At 45.6% G+C, this 17,602-nt stretch overlaps 1 pseudogene; it reads left to right on the top strand.

Annotated features, from left to right (window-relative positions):
* The first annotated feature begins 15,162 nt into the window (after nt 1-15,162).
* Nucleotides 15,163-17,390, top strand: LOC124665277 (annotated as a pseudogene).
* Nucleotides 17,391-17,602: the final 212 nt, after the last annotated feature.

The raw sequence follows: 17,602 nt of genomic DNA, 5'->3' as shown, positions 1-17,602 counted from the left end.
GTTATGCCTAATAGGGATATTGAAAATAAAATTGTTACTACAGCAAATGCCATCCAAGTTAGAATTAATGAGAATATAAGATTAATGGCTGAACTGCGTGCTAGGTGGGATAGAGAAGAAAATGAAAAACTAGCTAAAGAGAAGAATATAGCTAAAGTTTGGACTATTACCACCACTAGTAATGCTAATGCTACACATGTTGCTGCACCTCCTACTCATACTAATAAAAGAATTGGTGTTAGCAATGTTTCCACTTCTAATGCAAAGCGCAAAAAACTGCCTCGAAACTCGCTAAACTCGCTGAAACCGCCTGCGATAAAGCCGCTGAAATTTTTTCCAACATTGGGGATGATGATCCCATTGCTTTAGATTATAATGGTTTGAATTTTGATGATTGCCACATCTCTGAAGTTATAAAGTTCTTGCAAAAACTTGCTAAAAGTCCTAATGCTAGTGTTATAAATTTGGCTTTCACGCATCATATTACAAATGCTCTCATAAAAGCTAGAGAAGAGAAACTAGAGCGCGAAGCTTCTATTCCTAAAAAGCTAGAAGATGGCTGGGAGCCCATCATTAAGATGAAGGTTAAAGATTTTGATTGTAATGCCTTATGTGATCTTGGTGCAAGTATTTCTGTTATGCCGAAGAAAATTTATAATATGCTTGACTTGCCACCGCTGAAAAATTGTTATTTGGATGTTAATCTTGCTGATCATTCTACAAAGAAACCTTTGGGTAAAGTTGATAATGTTCGCATTACCGTTAACAATAATCTTGTTCCCGTTGATTTTGTTGTCTTGGATATTGAATGCAATGCATCTTGTCCAATTATATTGGGAAGACCTTTTCTTCGAACTGTTGGTGCTATTATTGATATGAGGGAAGGAAATATAAAATATCAATTTCCTCTCAAGAAAGGTATGGAACACTTCCCTAGAAAGAGAATGAAGGTACCTTATGATTCTATCATTAGAACAAATTATGATGTTGATGCTTCATCTTTCGATAATACTTGATACACACTTTCTGCGCCTAGCTGAAAGGCGTTAAAGAAAAGCGCTTATGGGAGACAACCCATGTTTTTACCTACAGTACTTTGTTTTTATTTTGTGTCTTGGAAGTTGTTTACTACTGTAGCAACCTCTCCTTATCTTAGTTTTGAGTTTTGTTGTGCCAAGTTAAGCCGTTGATAGAAAAGTAAGTACTAGATTTGGATTACTGCGCAGTTCCAGATTTCTTTGTTGTCACGAATCTGAGCCCACTGCCCTGCAGGAAGCTCAGAAAATTATGCCAATTTACGTGCATGATCCTCAGATATGTACGCAACTTTCATTCAATTTGAGCATTTTCATTTGAGCAAGTCTGTTGCCATTTTAAAATTCGTCAATACGAACTGTTCTGTTTTGACAGATTCTGCCTTTTATTTCGCATTGCCTCTTTCGCTATGTTGGATGAATTTCTTTGATCCACTAATGTCCAGTAGCATTATGCAATGTCCAGAAGTGTTAAGAATGAGTGTGTCACCTCTGAATATGTCAATTTATATTGTGCACTAACCCTCTAATGAGTTGTTTCGAGTTTGGTGTGGAGGAAGTTTTCAAGGATCAAGAGAGGAGTATGATGCAACATGATCAAGGAGAGTGAAAGCTCTAAGCTTGGGGATGCACCCGGTGGTTCACCCCTGCATATATCAAGAAGACTCAAGCGTTTAAGCTTGGGGATGCCCAAGGCATCCCCTTCTTCATCAACAAATTATCAGTGTTCCTCCCCGAAACTACATTTTTATTCGGCCACATCTTATGTGCTTTTTCTTGGAGCGTCGGTTTGTTTTTGTTTTTGTTTTGTTTGAATAAAATGGATCCTAGCATTCACTTTATGGGAGAGATACACACTCCGCTGTAGCATATGGACAAATATGTCCTTGGTTTCTACTCATAGTATTCATGGCGAAGTTTCTCCTTCGTTAAATTGTTATATGGTTGGAATTGGAAAATGATACATGTAGTAATTGCTATAAATGTTTTGGGTAATGTGATACTTGGCAATTGTTGTGCTCATGTTTAAGCTCTTGCATCATATGCTTTGCACCCATTAATGAAGAAATACATAGAGCATGCTAAAATTTGGTTTGCATATTTGGTTTCTCTAAGGTCTAGATAATTTCTAGTTTTGAGTTTGAACAACAAGGAAGACGGTATAGAGTATTATAATGCTTTCAATATGTCTTTTATGTGAGTTTTGCTGTACTAGTTCATCCTTGTGTTTGCCTCAAATAACCTTGCTAGCCTAAACCTTGTATCGAGAGGGAATACTTCTCATGCATCCAAAATACTTGAGCCAACCACTATGCCATTTGTGTCCACCATACCTACCTACTACATGGTATTTTCCAGCCATTCCAAAGTAAATTGCTTGAGTGCTACCTTTAAAATTCCATCATTCACCTTTGCAATATATAGCTCATGGGACAAATAGCTTAAAAACTATTGTGGTATTGAATATGTAATTATGCACTTTATCTCTTATTAAGTTGCTTGTTGTGCGATAACCATGTTTATCGGGAACGCCATCAACTCATTGTTGAATTTCATGTGAGTTGCTATGCATGTTCGTCTTGTCCGAAGTAAGGGCGATCTACACCGAGTTGAATGGTTTGAGCATGCATATTGTGAGAGAAGAACATTGGGCCGCTAACTAAAGCCATGTTCCATGGTGGAAGTTTCAGTTTTGGACAAACATCCTCAAATCTCTAATGAGAAAAGAATTAATTGTTGTTGAATGCTTAAAGCATTAAAAGAGGAGTCCATTATCTGTTGTCTATGTTGTCCCGGTATGGATGTCTAAGTTGAGAATAATCAAAAGCGAGAAATCCAAATGCGAGCTTTCTCCTTAGACCTTTGTACAGAGCGGCATAGAGGTACCCCTTTGTGATACTTGGTTAAAGCATATGTATTGCGGTGATAATCCGGGTAGTCCAAGCTAATTAGGACAAGGTGCGAGCACTATTAGTACACTATGCATGAGGCTTGCAACTTATAAGATATAATTTACATGATGCATATGCTTTATTACTACCGTTGACAAAATTGTTTCATGTTTTCAAAATCAAAGCTCTAGCACAAATATAGCAATCGATGCTTTTCCTCTATGAGGACCATTCTCTTTACTTTTATGTTGAGTCAGTTCACCTATTTCTCTCCACCTCAAGAAGCAAACACTTGTATGAACTGTGCATTGATTCTTACATACTTGCTTATTGCACTTATTATATTACTCTATGTTGACAATATCCATGAGATATACATGTTACAAGTTGAAAGCAACCGCTGAAACTTAATCTTCTTTTGTGTTGCTTCAATACCTTTACTTTGAATTATTGCTTTATGAGTTAACTCTTATGCAAGACTTATTGATGCTTGTCTTGAAGTGCTATTCATGAAAAGTCTTTGCTTTATGATTCACTTGTTTACTCATGTCATACACATTGTTTTGATCGCTGCATTCTCTACATATGCCTTACAAATAGTATGATCAAGTTTATGATGGCATGTCACTCCGTAAATTATCTTTGTTATCGTTTTACTCGCTCGGGACGAGCAGTAACTAAGCTTGGGGATGCTGATACGTCTCCAACGTATCGATAATTTCTTGTGTTCCATGCCACATTATTGATGTTATCTACATGTTTTATGCACACTTTATATCATATTCGTGCATTTTCCGGAACTAACCTATTAACAAGATGCCGAAGTGCCGCTTGTCTGTTTTCTAGCTGTTTTTGGTTTCGTAAATCCTAGTAAAGAAATATTCTCGGAATTGGACGAAATAAAAGCCCGCGAGGCCTATTTTCTCACGAAGCTTCCGAAGTCCGAAGGAGAGACGAAGAGGGCCACGGGGAGCCAAACCCTAGGGCGGCGCGGCCCCCCTTGGCCGCGCGGCCCCGTGGTGTGGGCCCCCGTGCCGCCTCTTGACTTGCCCTTCCGCCTACAAATAGCCTCCGTGACGAAACCCCCGTACCGAGAGCCACGATACGGAAAACATTACCGAGACGCCGTCGCCGCCGATCCCATCTCGGGGATCCCGGAGATCGCCTCCGCACCTCGCCGGAGAGGGGAATCATCTCCCGGAGGACTCTACACCGCCATGGTCACCTCCGGAGTGATGAGTGAGTAGTCTACCCCTGGACTATGGGTCCATAGCAGTAGCTAGATGGTTGTCTTCTCCCCATTGTGCTATCATTGTCTGGATCTTGTGAGCTGCCTATCATGATCAAGATCATCTATATGTAATTCTATATGTTGCGTTTGTTGGGATCCGATGAATAGAGAATACTTGTTATGTTGATTATCAAAGTTATGCTTATGTGTTGTTTATGATCTTGCATGCTCTCCGTTAATAGTAGATGCTCGGCCAAGTAGATGCTTTTAACTCCAAGAGGGAGTACTTATGCTCGATAGTGGGTTCATGCCCGCATTGACACCTGGGGAGTGACGTAAACCCCTAAGGTTGTGTTGTGCTCGTTGCCACTAGGGATAAAACATTGATGCTATGTCTAAGGATGTAGTTGTTGATTACATTACGCACCATACTTAATGCAATTGTCTCGTTGTTTGCAACTTAATACTGGAGGGGGTTCGGATGATAACCTCGAAGGTGGACTTTTTAGGCATAGATGCAGCTTGGATGGCGGTCTATGTACTTTGTCGTAATGCCCAATTAAATCTCACTATACTCATCATGATATGTATGTGCATTGTCATGCTCTCTTTATTTGTCAATTGCCCAACCGTAATTTGTTCACCCAACATGCTGTTCGTCTTATGGGAGAGACACCTCTAGTGAACTGTGGACCCCGGTCCAATTCTCTTTACTGAAATACAATCTACCGCAATACTTGTTTCTACTGTTTTCTCTGCAAACAATCATCTTCCACACAATACGGTTAATCCTTTGTTACAGCAAGCCGGTGAGATTGACAACCTCACTGTTTCGTTGGGGCAAAGTAGTTTGGTTGTGTTGTGCAGGTTCCACGTTGGCGCCGGAATCTCCGGTGTTGCGCCGCACTACATCCCGCCGCCATCAACCTTCAACGTGCTTCTTGGCTCCTCCTGGTTCGATAAACCTTGGTTTCTTTCTGAGGGAAAACTTGCTGCTGTGCGCATCATACCTTCCTCTTGGGGTTGCCCAACGAACGTGTGAAATACACGCCATCACCTCTTCTTGTTCTTCTTGCTCTCAAGCACGTCATCCTCCTCCACGTCCTCCAACTCGATGATCTTGTGCTTTGGCGGTGGCGCCTCTTGTTCCCTCAACTTCCATTTCGGATTGTGCTCAAGAAGGGCGTAGCAATGAGCGAATTTGAATGGTATGTTTTTCAAACCCGGCATTTCCCGAAACCTTTGTTGCGCAATAGCTTCCCAATCGTCGGCATTGGTGCCGCTGGGTGGCGCCTTCCTCACGCCCTCGATGCAACCTGACCTCCGGCTGCACGTACGCCATCTTGATGGTGTCCCATCGGCCTTGGAGCGAGCGGCAGGAGCGAATCAGAGTAGTAGAGAGAGGCGGCCTCAATTGGAATAATTTATCCTCGATGCGTTGCCAATACCTCTTGCCGGTTTGGTCGGTGCTGGTCACGGCATCCATCGAGACCACCTCCCAAGCAACGATCGAAATCACAACCTCAAATTCAGAGTAGTTGCCGGACCGGATCGCTCTCCCCTTCGCCTTGGCCACCGCCCCATCGAAAGCCCCCTCCTCGATCTCTTCCAATTCATCTTCTCCGTCGCCGCCGATGTCTTCTTCTTCCTCGAACTCCTTGCCCTCGAGCCCCTCCTTCAATCCTTCATTGTAGTCACCGTAATCCGCAAGCGGCGCTGAGTCGATGTCGATGGTAGCATTGTTTAGCATGACAATGTACGACTCCGGCACATCATCAACGGCGAGAATTTTGTCGAACACCTTGCGCGCATCAGCTGGCTCCAGCGGTGCCGTCACCATCGCAGCCGTCAAGGCAGTTAGCGACGCCATCTTGGCAGTGGGTGGCTTCTTCGCAGCCTTCTTTGGAGCCGCCTTCTTCGGCGCCGGTGCCACGGCCGACACCTTGCTGCTTAGCCACATCACATGCTTGGTTGGAGAATGAGGGGCAACTGCAGCGGAAGGCGCGAGACTAGTGGGAGGCGCGGGGACGACTTGATGCCCCAGCCGCTTTCGCCTTTTGAGAGCAGCAACAACGGGAGGTGCGTCGACCAGGGCGCCTTTGGTGGTGGTTGCCGCGGCGGCGCTGGATCCAGATGTGGTCAGTGGAGCTGGTCTGCGCGGCGCGGCCTCGACTGGGAGCGGTGGCGGGTTGATTGCATCCATGTTGGTCCGGACGCGGGGGCTGCGGTGGCCGGGAGCGGCGGAATCGGGAGTGGTAGGTGGGACAGAAGCGGGAATATGCGAGGTGAAAGTTCCGCACCAACGCTGGGGAGAAGATGGGGTTCACGCTCGCACAACCTGTCCAACCCGGGAAGTTGGAATTTCCGCGGCGCGAATCGGGGCAGGCCAGATTTTTTTTTTTGGAAATGGGAGTCCGATGCGGGATCTCAACGGTCCCTTTTTTCTCCTCCAAACCGGAAATCGGCGGTTATTATGCTGATGGGGATCGGATGGGGGATTTGCTAGAGATGCTCTTAGTCATACTATTGGCACGTCTCCAAGGCTTCTCCACACCTCAATTGGGACATCATCATGACCCAAAGCCATTTCTCCTTTCAAATAACTTACATATGGTTTAAGAATGAAGTTCACCATTTAAAAGAGTGGACTGTCACACAAACATCGACCTTCATATCTTAAAGACACGTAGAAATATAAATATTCCCGATTGAATATGTGCCACATCCATAATAGAAAACATAGTGGAATGTATAGACTTTTATTCAAAGTTACTATCTCTCAATCAAGTCTAAATTATCTTACTGAATAGTATCTCATTTGTCTCATTATATAGTGATAAAAACACAAACGGGATAAACATCCATTATAACTTCCCTAAGTATTGATGAAATTACACACACACACACACATATATATGTATATATAGCAAATGTCTCATACCTCTTTCATCAATTCATACACACGGATTCATCATTTTTGTTCTTCTTCTCCAACATGAACTCCACAATACATACGGGTCTTTCTTCATACAATTCTCATCAAATGGTATCAAAATGGTGGTTCTTAGTGGCTGTGATCCATATCTATGGATTACAACGGAAGTCAGATACCTGACGCGTGGCCGCTCGGGTCGTCTCCTCCAGGGCGGCTAGGGCGGAAACCCTAACCCTCCCCGCTGCCGCCTTCCCCACCCCTCCCCCATCCTCGCCGTCCCCCGAGGCTGCCGCCGGCGAAGCCTGACGCGGCCGGTGATGGGGGCGGTAGGGATCCGCGCGCGGTCCCCTGGTCCGGAGGTATTGAGGCCCGCCTCCGCACTGGGGATGACCCCGGCACCTGGAGGATGATGGCGGCGTGGCCCTCTCATCCCTTCTTCACCACGGCGGATGGGCGGTGATGGGGGCGGCGGCGCGGCCCTGGAACCTGGCGGCGCGGCCCTCTCCTCCCTTCCTTGCCGCGGCCTCGCCGGGCGGGCGGTGATGGGGGCGGCGGCGCGGTCCCGGAACTGCGGTGACCCAGCATACCACTGCATGTTGTAGTATACAAGTCATTGATATGATCTTTGCGAAGGGACTTCTTCACAATTTGCCATATCCCTCAGAGTGGTACAACAGAAACATTGCAGGTCATAACACTCCATACTTTATTACAAACATTGTCTTAACAAGTTGGTATTCTCACAGGTCCTATGAGAACACCCTAAGATACTACTTAAGTACGATTACAACTCATAACAAATATAAAAGAGAGCTCAACAACTTATTTAGGTAAGTTCTACACTGCTCGGCTCTATGATGCTAGGGTATGTCACTACTCCTCCACCTCCGTGTCATCTGGTCCGTAGACTATCCCATAGTCTACGCCTTCCACTCCACCGGTAAGATCAGGTTCTTCGTAAACCAGCTCGTAACTTCCTTCTGGTGCTCCATCGTTGATGGCCTCCACTTCCGGATCACGGTCTAGCAAGGGTGTCGAAAGAAAGTGAGTACAGAGGTACTCAGCAAGTTCTAAAAGAATAAAAAGGTGTTTGATGCACTAGCTACGACCATTGATCAGGAAATCTCAGGTCAATGCATGTTTTGCAATCATTTCTTCAAAAGGTTGCTTTTATTATGAAAACTATGCCCGTCAGTCTTCACAGGTTGACTAGAACTTCGTGGAGTTCCTTTCCCGCCGCGTTCGCAGTTCCCTTCCCGGAACAAGGAGTGACAACCACAATTTGATACACTCTGCAGAGGTGCGTTACTTTTCCCACAAGAGATCTCACCCTTTTTGCCATCCGCAAGGACTTGCCCCCGTTCACACTTCCTTTGGTGTGAGGCCAGGTATAAAGATCCAAGCCCACACCGCCTTCTCCGCGACTGCAAACCCACCCTTTTGTCCAACCGTACACCCCCAGTAGACTTCTCCCGATAATACGGCTTTACTCACGGTGTACTCCGGACAATCCTTCATAGATCGTAGAGCCATCACACTAATGGATGGGGATTTAAAAGGCTATCCCAACCTACGGAAGTGCCTCCAACACCCCGCCAGCTCTACCAATCCGTTGGCGTGCAGAAGGGGAAAGATACGGCTGGCTTCCCCAGAGCCATTATAGATCTCATGGTCAACGCGGTTTGTACGGCGCTAGAATCACTGGACGGCATTGGTAATTAATCCTAGGGTGATATAACCCATTGCAATGGAACCTCCACCATATCAACACATACCATGGTTCCATTGCCATCCACATAGTCATATTCATAGTTGGGAAAGTAACATTTCATTTGCGATGCAGGAGTGATAAGTATATAGCTTTGCATTAAAGTAATAGAAAATACTCAAGTTGGTATGAGCAAGGGTGAACTTGCCTGTGGACTGCGAGATAGTGCAGTTCAATGCGGTTGATGGAACCTCGGACCTCGGGTTCCGTAAGAAGCATCATTGTCCGGTAAAGACAATGTTATAAAATCCAAATAATGCAATCATGGATGTATTATTTTATGTTGGATCCCTTTACCCCGCTGAGTTATATCAATTTAGGGTTGCGTTTAAGATTTATGTCTTCGACAGTAATTTACAATTGATTTAAAAGTATTAATCATTATAATTCATACAAAGTACAACAATTCAAAGTAAAACTATTTTACTTGATGATTTCCTTAGTCATTCCAAAAATAATTTGAAATTATAGAGTTACTTCTATAGTTTTTGGAATAAAAAGGAATATAGTATTTTTCTTGGAAAAATACCCTTTTCAATAGAAATGACTTGGAATATTAGAATTTCATTTTGAAATGTTTGAAAATAAGTATTTGAACTTATTTGAGATTTTTCCTTGAATTTTCTAAATACAAGGAAATAATACTTTAAAATTCCAAGTAATTATTTAAATTCTTGAAAATTCATAATTTTGAATTTGTTTCATAAATTCCATTTCATATTTTATTCTTGTTAAGGTTTATTTTTCATTCATTAATCCAATTTTTAATGGATTTTTAGAGTTGTATTTGATTTATTAAAATTTGGTAAAGTTTTGGCTTTTTATTAAATGTTAAAAGCCTAAAATACCCCCTGGACCTTATTGGGCCCAGCCCAATAATCTAAGCCCATGGGACAGCCCACTAAGGCATGTCCCATAGTGGTTCGGTGGCGCCGGAGCGGCCCACCTCGCTCACTCACGCGTCCCTCTCTCTCACTCGTCCTAACCCTAACCTCTCGCGACGCCCGTGGCGATGGCGTCGCCGCCATGGCCGCCGCCCTGCTCCGGCCATCTCCATGCTCCCCTGCTGTAGCCACCTACCGGATCTTGACCGCCGCGAGACGATCTATCGATCTATCCGCGTGGTTTCTCCGATTTCTTCCTCTCCTGGCGAATCGCCTCCGCTCTGGATCCACTGGAGAATCGCCTTGGGCGATTTGGTGGTCTCCGGCGACTCTCGCCCTCGCCGTCGACGTGTGCGCTCCTGAGACCGACCTGGTGCGGTGCCGCTTGCGCACTCGCTGCCGTCGTCTCCGTGCCGTGCCGTGGTGGTGTTCGTGCTCGTCGGCGTAACGCCGGCGTCTACCCTCGGGTCTTGCAGCTGCTATGGCCGCGCGAGCACCGCCTCGCCATGCCATAGCCTCTCGCCACCGTGCGCATGTAAGTGATCCTCTCCATCTCCTTCTCCTCTCCATGCCTCGTGCGCCTCTCAAGCTACTGTGCTTCTTCTTCCTTCGTTCTACTCGCTCCCTCGGTGATCCCGTGATCACACGAGCCTTGCACTTGTTGCCTAAGCGCTGTGCTTCCATTTTCTCGTAAGCTATGACCAAGTCACCAGCTTCGGTACTGGCCGATGTTGCCTTGCTTGCCGTACATGCCATTTGTTGCTTGCCTACCGCTCTTAGCATGCTCCGGTCTTGCTATGCTATCCCGTAATTGCTTATGTGCTTGCTATGCTTACTGGCAATCTACACTTGCTTGTTTAGGTGTACTGCTGTGCATCAGTGACACTTGTGAGTGCCAGTGGTGCCTGTGATATGCTTCAAGTAGCTTCCTCTCGCAAGCCAATGATCCATTGGATCATTCCTTGCTTGTTGGCTAACTTTCCTGTGTAGCTTGGCTTGCTATAATTGACCTATTTGATCAATTGATTATCAGTGATAGCTTACTGGCTAATACTGTGGCTAAATGATTTAATTATCTTTGTGATGCTGATGCTCAAGCATCACTGTGTTGTTGCTTACTTGTGCTGTTGCTTAATAGCATGTTATCATCGATGCTAAGCATGGATCTCGTGATAAATTCATGCTTGTATTAATTAAATTATGATGAACTGCTTATGCGAGTAATGATTTAAATAACTTGCTTGCAAATGATTTGGCTATTCATGAGTGTTTAGCAAGCAATTGAACCTGAATCCATTCCCTGGATAATGATGTGCTAGGTTTGGCTTCCTTTTAATTGATGCTAAGTGTGATGTGACCTCGTAGCCTTGCTACTCGATTGGTTGCTCACTTAGTTAGTTGGATCTTGTGGCTACTCAACCTTTGCTTGCATATTTGGGAATCATACTTGATATGAATGCCAATATGCTTGCCTCGATGAAAATCTAGGGTTACCGATGGTTCATAGCTTAGGATTTACTCGTGTAGTCTTTTCTAGTCTGCTAATTATTGCAATACATCTACTCGATGCTATTCGTGCATAAGATCTTGCTTCTGTGCACAAGATCTGTATCTGGATGGTTTCCATTTTGGTGGCTTTTTAGACTAGCAGTGATCCTTGGTGAAAACCAAGTGATGATTCACCCATATGAGCATATGCTCAAACCATGCTTAGTTCATGCATATGATGGATCAGATCCCTTGGATCTTTTCCAGGAACAAAGTATACCTTGTTCCAGCTCCTAGAAAGAAATGTTTTGTTGATGCAGACTTGTGGTTTGTGTCACTGCCCTTCACCTCCAGATCTTGGATGATCTTCTCAGGTCACCATGATTTCTGGTGGTTGAGTGGGTGTGTGTGTTGGTTCTGTTCTTGCTCAAGAACTGGATGAACTGTGCTTGTTCTTGCTTCACCCTTACCTGGTGAATCCTTATCTGGTCGACTGGTTACTATTTCTAGGGTTTGTGTCCCTTTTATATGAACCCTGCTTCTATTCTTGCATTGACACACAGGCTTGGCTTGCTTTGTGACTCAGCTCTTGCATTGCCTTGCTGTGGCTTGCCCAGCACCATCTCTCATATGCTGAAACTTGAGCCCACTGTGGCTGCTCAGTTTTGGTCTGCCTGATCCTATCTTGTGCTGTCCAGGTTTTGGACAAGCACAAGTGTGCAGTGACAATGTTCACTGACCAAACTGAATTTCTGTGATGTTTTTCACTCTGTCCAAACTGAATTTCTAACACTTAGTATCCTGGCTAGCACTTGTGATTTGTTTTGCAGGTTTTGAAGTTGAATATGACCAGAAGATGTTCTTCAAGCATTTAGTCTAGGTTTTAGTTTAGGAAAATCTTGTAATTCTCCTTTTTCATTTCTGTTTATTATTGTACATCAATTCTTGTATCAAGAATATTGTAAAGACTATGTATTCTGTGTTGATGATCAATAAAGCTCAAGTTTTTGTTTATGAGCTTTTGGATTTATGTAATGTTTAAATTCTGAATTAAATATTATATTTAATATTCAATTTGAAATTCAAAGTCATTTGAATTTATAAGTTGTGTTTGAGTTATGAGTTCATTATTTATATAGCTCAATGCTTTTTGTTCAATGTATTAACACTTGTCAAATAAATTCATTCCCCAAATCAACAAGATACAAAAGAGATCATGTCGAAATTATTCTAACTCACATTGCCTAACCCTAAGTGCAAAATGAGAGAGAACCTCGATCCCTCTTAGGTTTAGTTGCAATAAGGCGCGAAAATTTCCCCCGTTTTGCAATGAAATGCACATCCCATTTCTAAATCTACCCTTCGTTGTTCCTATGTTCTGGGTTATTACAGGAACCTAGCGGCGGTCCTCTCCTTCCTTCCTCACCTCGGCATCGCCAGGCGGGCGGTGATGGGGACGAATCTCGTACTGCTCCTCCTCAAGGTCTGGGACCACGACACCAGGGGTGGTGGCCATGGATGGCGGTGACGGTGTCGACCTGGTGGCAGGTGGCGGGCGTCCGGTGCCGCTGACCGTGGCACCGCGGTGGTGGTCTTCTCTCCCGCCGGAGGAGATAGGCTAGTTGTGTGGCTAGCCGTGGCGGATCTCGCGATCCGTCGCCTAGCTCCGGATGGCGAGGCACACCTGCCGATGAAAGTCAGCCCGAACTTCGGTCATGGCGGATGATGGCGGCGCTGTTCGTCGTTACCTTGTTGAAGACATTGTCTCCGCAGTCTACGTTCTTTGCCTGGGCTGCTCCAGGGGAAACCCTAGAACCGGGTCTCCCGGATCGGACGATGGTGGCCCGCAACGCTGTTCTCCCTGTTGCGGGCATCGTTTTTAGAGCAGACAACGGATGGCGGTGGTGCTGAGGTGGAGCGGTGTGCTTTTGCTGTGTCGGCATCGCCGAGTAGCCACGACATGGTGCAGTGGTGTTTCGGGACGGATGTAGTGTGATGGACGCGCGCAAGAGGGTGGAGTCGTCTGGCGCCGTGGCGGCATCGATGGCAGGCCTGTCATGGTTAATGCGTTGATCTCTCTTGAAGATGGAGTCCAGGAAGACGGCGGTAACAACTTCTATGGCGTGGGCGTGGGCGTTGACGTATGCTGAGAGTCTGCTTGACTGGATGTGCTTCTCATCTGCTATTGGGTGGCCTGGGAAGGTATTTGATTTTTTGGATGATGTGAGTTGGTGAATTATCACGCCCTTCATCCCTATGTAGGTTTAGTGAGGTGGCTTCGAGTTTGATCTTTTGTATTTCTTTTGTAAGGTGTCGTGAATAATCTAATAAAAAAAACCGTGTGCATTCCTTGGATGCAGAAGCTGGGGTGATATTTCCCCATTTTAAAAAAAATATTCATAGTACTCATTGGGGATCATTTAAAAGTTCAAGTAGCCACTTTTGGTGACCAAAATCAAAATCTGCCAACAAATTTCAGCACCAATGTAGCCCAGATTTTCCTTACTTAAATACTCCAAGAATTTTTGCTAATTTTTATGTGTGTAGGGGATGAAAAGTTGTAGTTTCTGCAAAATTTTCATCCTAATTGGAGTTACATGTAAAGAATTGAAAAATAAAACGGTGAGCAACATCATGCCGATTTCTGTTACTCCTTCTACGTTCTTTACAAAAAAATGAAAATCTTTTTGTGGCTTTTAATTTTGGGTGGAAAATACAATTAATTGAACAACAAGCAAACTAAATGAATAAGTAAAATATTTTTGGGTTTTTACTAAGAGTGATTAACATGCAAAGGCTAGAAAGTGGAAACCTTTTTGGATTTTGAAGTTTTTGTGCCAACAAAACTACAAATCAAACAACTTATATAATACTAGGTAAAATTTGATACGGGGCACCGTTATTTTCCGGTCTTTTCCAAAACACATCGCTAAAACGTGTCTTGGCTAGTACCATTATAATTTCACGGTACGTTTGCCAGAATACACCATGTAACCAAAAATGGAAAGTTTGATTTTTTTCTGCTTAGGATAACCATCCATTTTCGTTTAGATTGGTTTTTTTGGTAGTTAAAACTTCAGCCCAGCCGTGGTTTTTTTTTCTTTTAGAACCCTTTTAGGCCTTGTTTACTTCTAGGGTATTTAGGGGATGAGATGGGATTATTTTGTATCCCGGAAAATTCCCACTAGTCCATTACTTCTTCGGTTTTGAACCAAATAATCCTGAGATATCCCCTCCCATCCCACTTTTTTTGACTAAATAAAAAACTCTCCATCGTAGTAGTGTATTTTTGGGAAGGGTATTTGAGGGAATTGGGTGAACACCAAATTCCCTCCCATCCACATACCCATTGGGAAGAAAAATACGAGAGAAATATACAAGGCCTTAGTGTGTAGGAAGAGGTTCTAAGGTTTTTTTCTTTTCTTTGCCTTGTTAGTTCGTAAGCATCAATTGGATGCAAAATAAAAAAGTTTTTTTTGCCTTGTTACTTCTGACTTAGTCCATGTTTTATTTCTTATATCTCTTCCCAAAGGTAGAGAATATATGATAGGATAATAGCACAGCAATTTAGAAATGTGAAAATCACACCCCGAGCTAAAATGGCGCAAACTATTTGTATGAATATCTGAAAAGGGAAATAATCAAAGTATCTAGAGAGCTTGACTTGACTTGCTGAATAGAGTAGAGACGTAGAGTAATCTTTGTGTTGCCTTTGGTTGTGATTTGCGGCACTGGCCACGTGCTTTGATATGAGCCCACTTTCCTTGTTCCCCTCCTTAGCTGTTGCTCCGTCCAGATTTCAGATGAGTCCTCTGTTCCTGTCCCTCTCATGCTCTGTAAAATCAGGAAATGTTTGCAAGGAACTACCTAATCATTTGTATCCATTCAAAATTCCAAGACGTCCGGCAGGCCAGCCACTAGACTAGAGTAATCTTCACCTACTGCATTTGGCCACCAGGCAACTGCAGCATCGGACAAGGGAACGGCGAACGCTCCCAAACTCTCGCCATGGCCTCCGCCAGCGAGCACACGGTGGCCCTTCTCGCCGAGGTCTCGTCTCCCTCCTCTGTCTCCCTCGTTGTAAATTCCTCTCTCTCTCTCTCTCTCTCTCTCTCTCTCTCCCGTTCGCCTGCTCAGAATTTTTTAACTCATGGAGTTCAATTTTGCTGGGGCAGGTACAAGAGGAGTACACCACCGACGGGTCCCTTGATTTCCATGGGAACCCGGCGCTGAAGCATCGCACGGGTGGATGGCGAGCATGCCGCTCAGTTCTCGGTGAGTTTTCTTTCTTCTTCTTTCCGTTGAGGTGGATTTCAGCAAGATCAAATTTCATCGTAATTTTCACCCGCAAAAAAGGAAAAACCATCGTAATTTTCACCTGTTCTTGGTAGCAATACTCCGCGTGCGAATGTGCGATGATCAATCGGTTCTACTCTTTAACGATGATGATGCGCAGCTACGGAATTCTGCTACTGCCTGGCGTACAACGCCATTTCTGCCAACCTCGTCACCTACCTCACCGGCGTCCTGGGACAGAGCAACATCGCCGCCGCCAGGAACGTGTCCACCTGGCAGGCCACCTGCTTCCTCATGCCCATCGCCGGCGCCGTCGTCGCCGACTCCTACTGGGGAAGGTATCGCACCATGGCCTCCGCCCTTGCCTCATGTCCTTCGGCGCCGACCAGTTCGACGACGGCGACACGTCGGAGCGCGTGCACAAGGGCTCCTTCTTCAACTGGTACGTGTTCAACATGAACTGCGCGTCGCTCATATCCAGCACCGGCATCGTCTGGGTGCAGGACCACTACGGCTGGCCGCTGGGCCTGACTATCCCGGTGGCGGTCCTGGCCGTCGGGCTCTTCTTCCTAGTTGCGGCGTCGCGGGCGTACAGGTTTCAGCGAACCCGTGGTAGCCCACTCACCAGAGTCTGCCAGGTCGTCGTCGCCGCCGTCAGGAACTTTGGTGTCGATCCGCCGGCCGACAGCTCTCTCCTGTACCAGCTACCGGAAGACGACGTTGCCATGAAAGGAGCTCAGAGGATCGATCATACCACTGATCTCCGGTCAGTTAGCTCGACGAATTCTCTGAAAAGTCCTTGTTTGGTGATAAAATAAAATAACAGTCTTGACTCGAAATGCACGTGTTGTTTCTTACATGATCAGATTCTTCGACAAAGCGGCCACCGTGGCGGTTTCGGACAAGGAGGCGGCTGCGCTGGCGCCGTCCAGCCCGTGGAGGCTGTGCGCCGTGACGCAGGTGGAGGAGCTCAAGATTCTCGCGCGGATGCTGCCGCTCTGGGTGACCATCGTGTTCTTCTACGCGGTGTCGGCGCAGGTTTCGTCGACGTTCGTGGAGCAGGGCATGGCGATGGACGCCGCCGTCGGCTCCGTGCGCGTCCCGCCCGCATCCATGTCCACCTTCGACATGCTCACAATTGTCGTAATGGTCCCGCTCTACGACCGGGCGTTCGTGCCGGCGGCCAGGCGGCTAACCGGGAGGGAGAAGGGCGTCTCGGATCTGCAGAGGATCGGCGCTGGCCTCGCCATGCCCGTGCTTGTCATGGCTGCCGCGGCGACTGTCGAGACGGTGCGCCTCCGCGCGGCTCCGGGGAAGATAAGTGAGCTGTGGCAGGCGCCCCAGTACGCGCTGGTGGGGGTCGGCGAGGTGCTCACCACCATCGGGCAGCTCGACTTCTTCTACAACCAGGCGCCACCGGCTATGAAGACCGTGTGCACGGCGCTCGGGTTCCTTGCGATAGCGGCGGGCAACTACCTGAGCTCGTTCATACTGACGGCAGTGCAGTGGGCGACGACTACCGGCGGGTGCCCCGGGTGGATCCCCGATGACCTGAACGAGGGGCATCTCGATCGCTTCTTCTGGATGATAGCCGGACTGGGCTGCCTGAATCTGATGGCGTATGTGAGCTGCGCTGTGAGGTACAAATACAGAAAGGCTTGCTGATTTTTCAGGTCCGTATCGTACGTGTGCCGCAAGTTTTTTTTGCAGTGTGCGATGCATGGTTCCAAAGAAATGTATGTAACAACTGTAGCATCAAGATACCACGTATCCATCAAATGTTCTTCTGATAGAATATAAGAACGGACATATTCAATCTTTCTCACAGTGGTTTTGTTAGGTTAAAGCCGGGTTTATCTTGAGCTTGCCGTCTAAAAGTTATCTTTCTTTCAGGAAAATTTTCTCCCCAATGCTAGAAACACACCGAATAGTTTTTTATACATGTTCATATCTATCTATCTATCTATCTATCTATTATCTATATCTCTACCTAATAATAAAGAAACTAAGGTTTCTTGTTGGTCCGTTTTTTACTACCCCTAATTTTTGTCAAAATTACAAGTCCTGCCACCGT

The sequence above is a fragment of the Lolium rigidum genome, chromosome 6 (genome assembly GCF_022539505.1).
Source record: "Lolium rigidum isolate FL_2022 chromosome 6, APGP_CSIRO_Lrig_0.1, whole genome shotgun sequence".
In the NCBI taxonomy this organism is placed as follows: Eukaryota; Viridiplantae; Streptophyta; class Magnoliopsida; order Poales; family Poaceae; genus Lolium; species Lolium rigidum.
The sequence above is the reverse complement of the archived record's forward strand: the minus strand, read 5'-3'. Positions and strand labels throughout refer to the sequence as shown.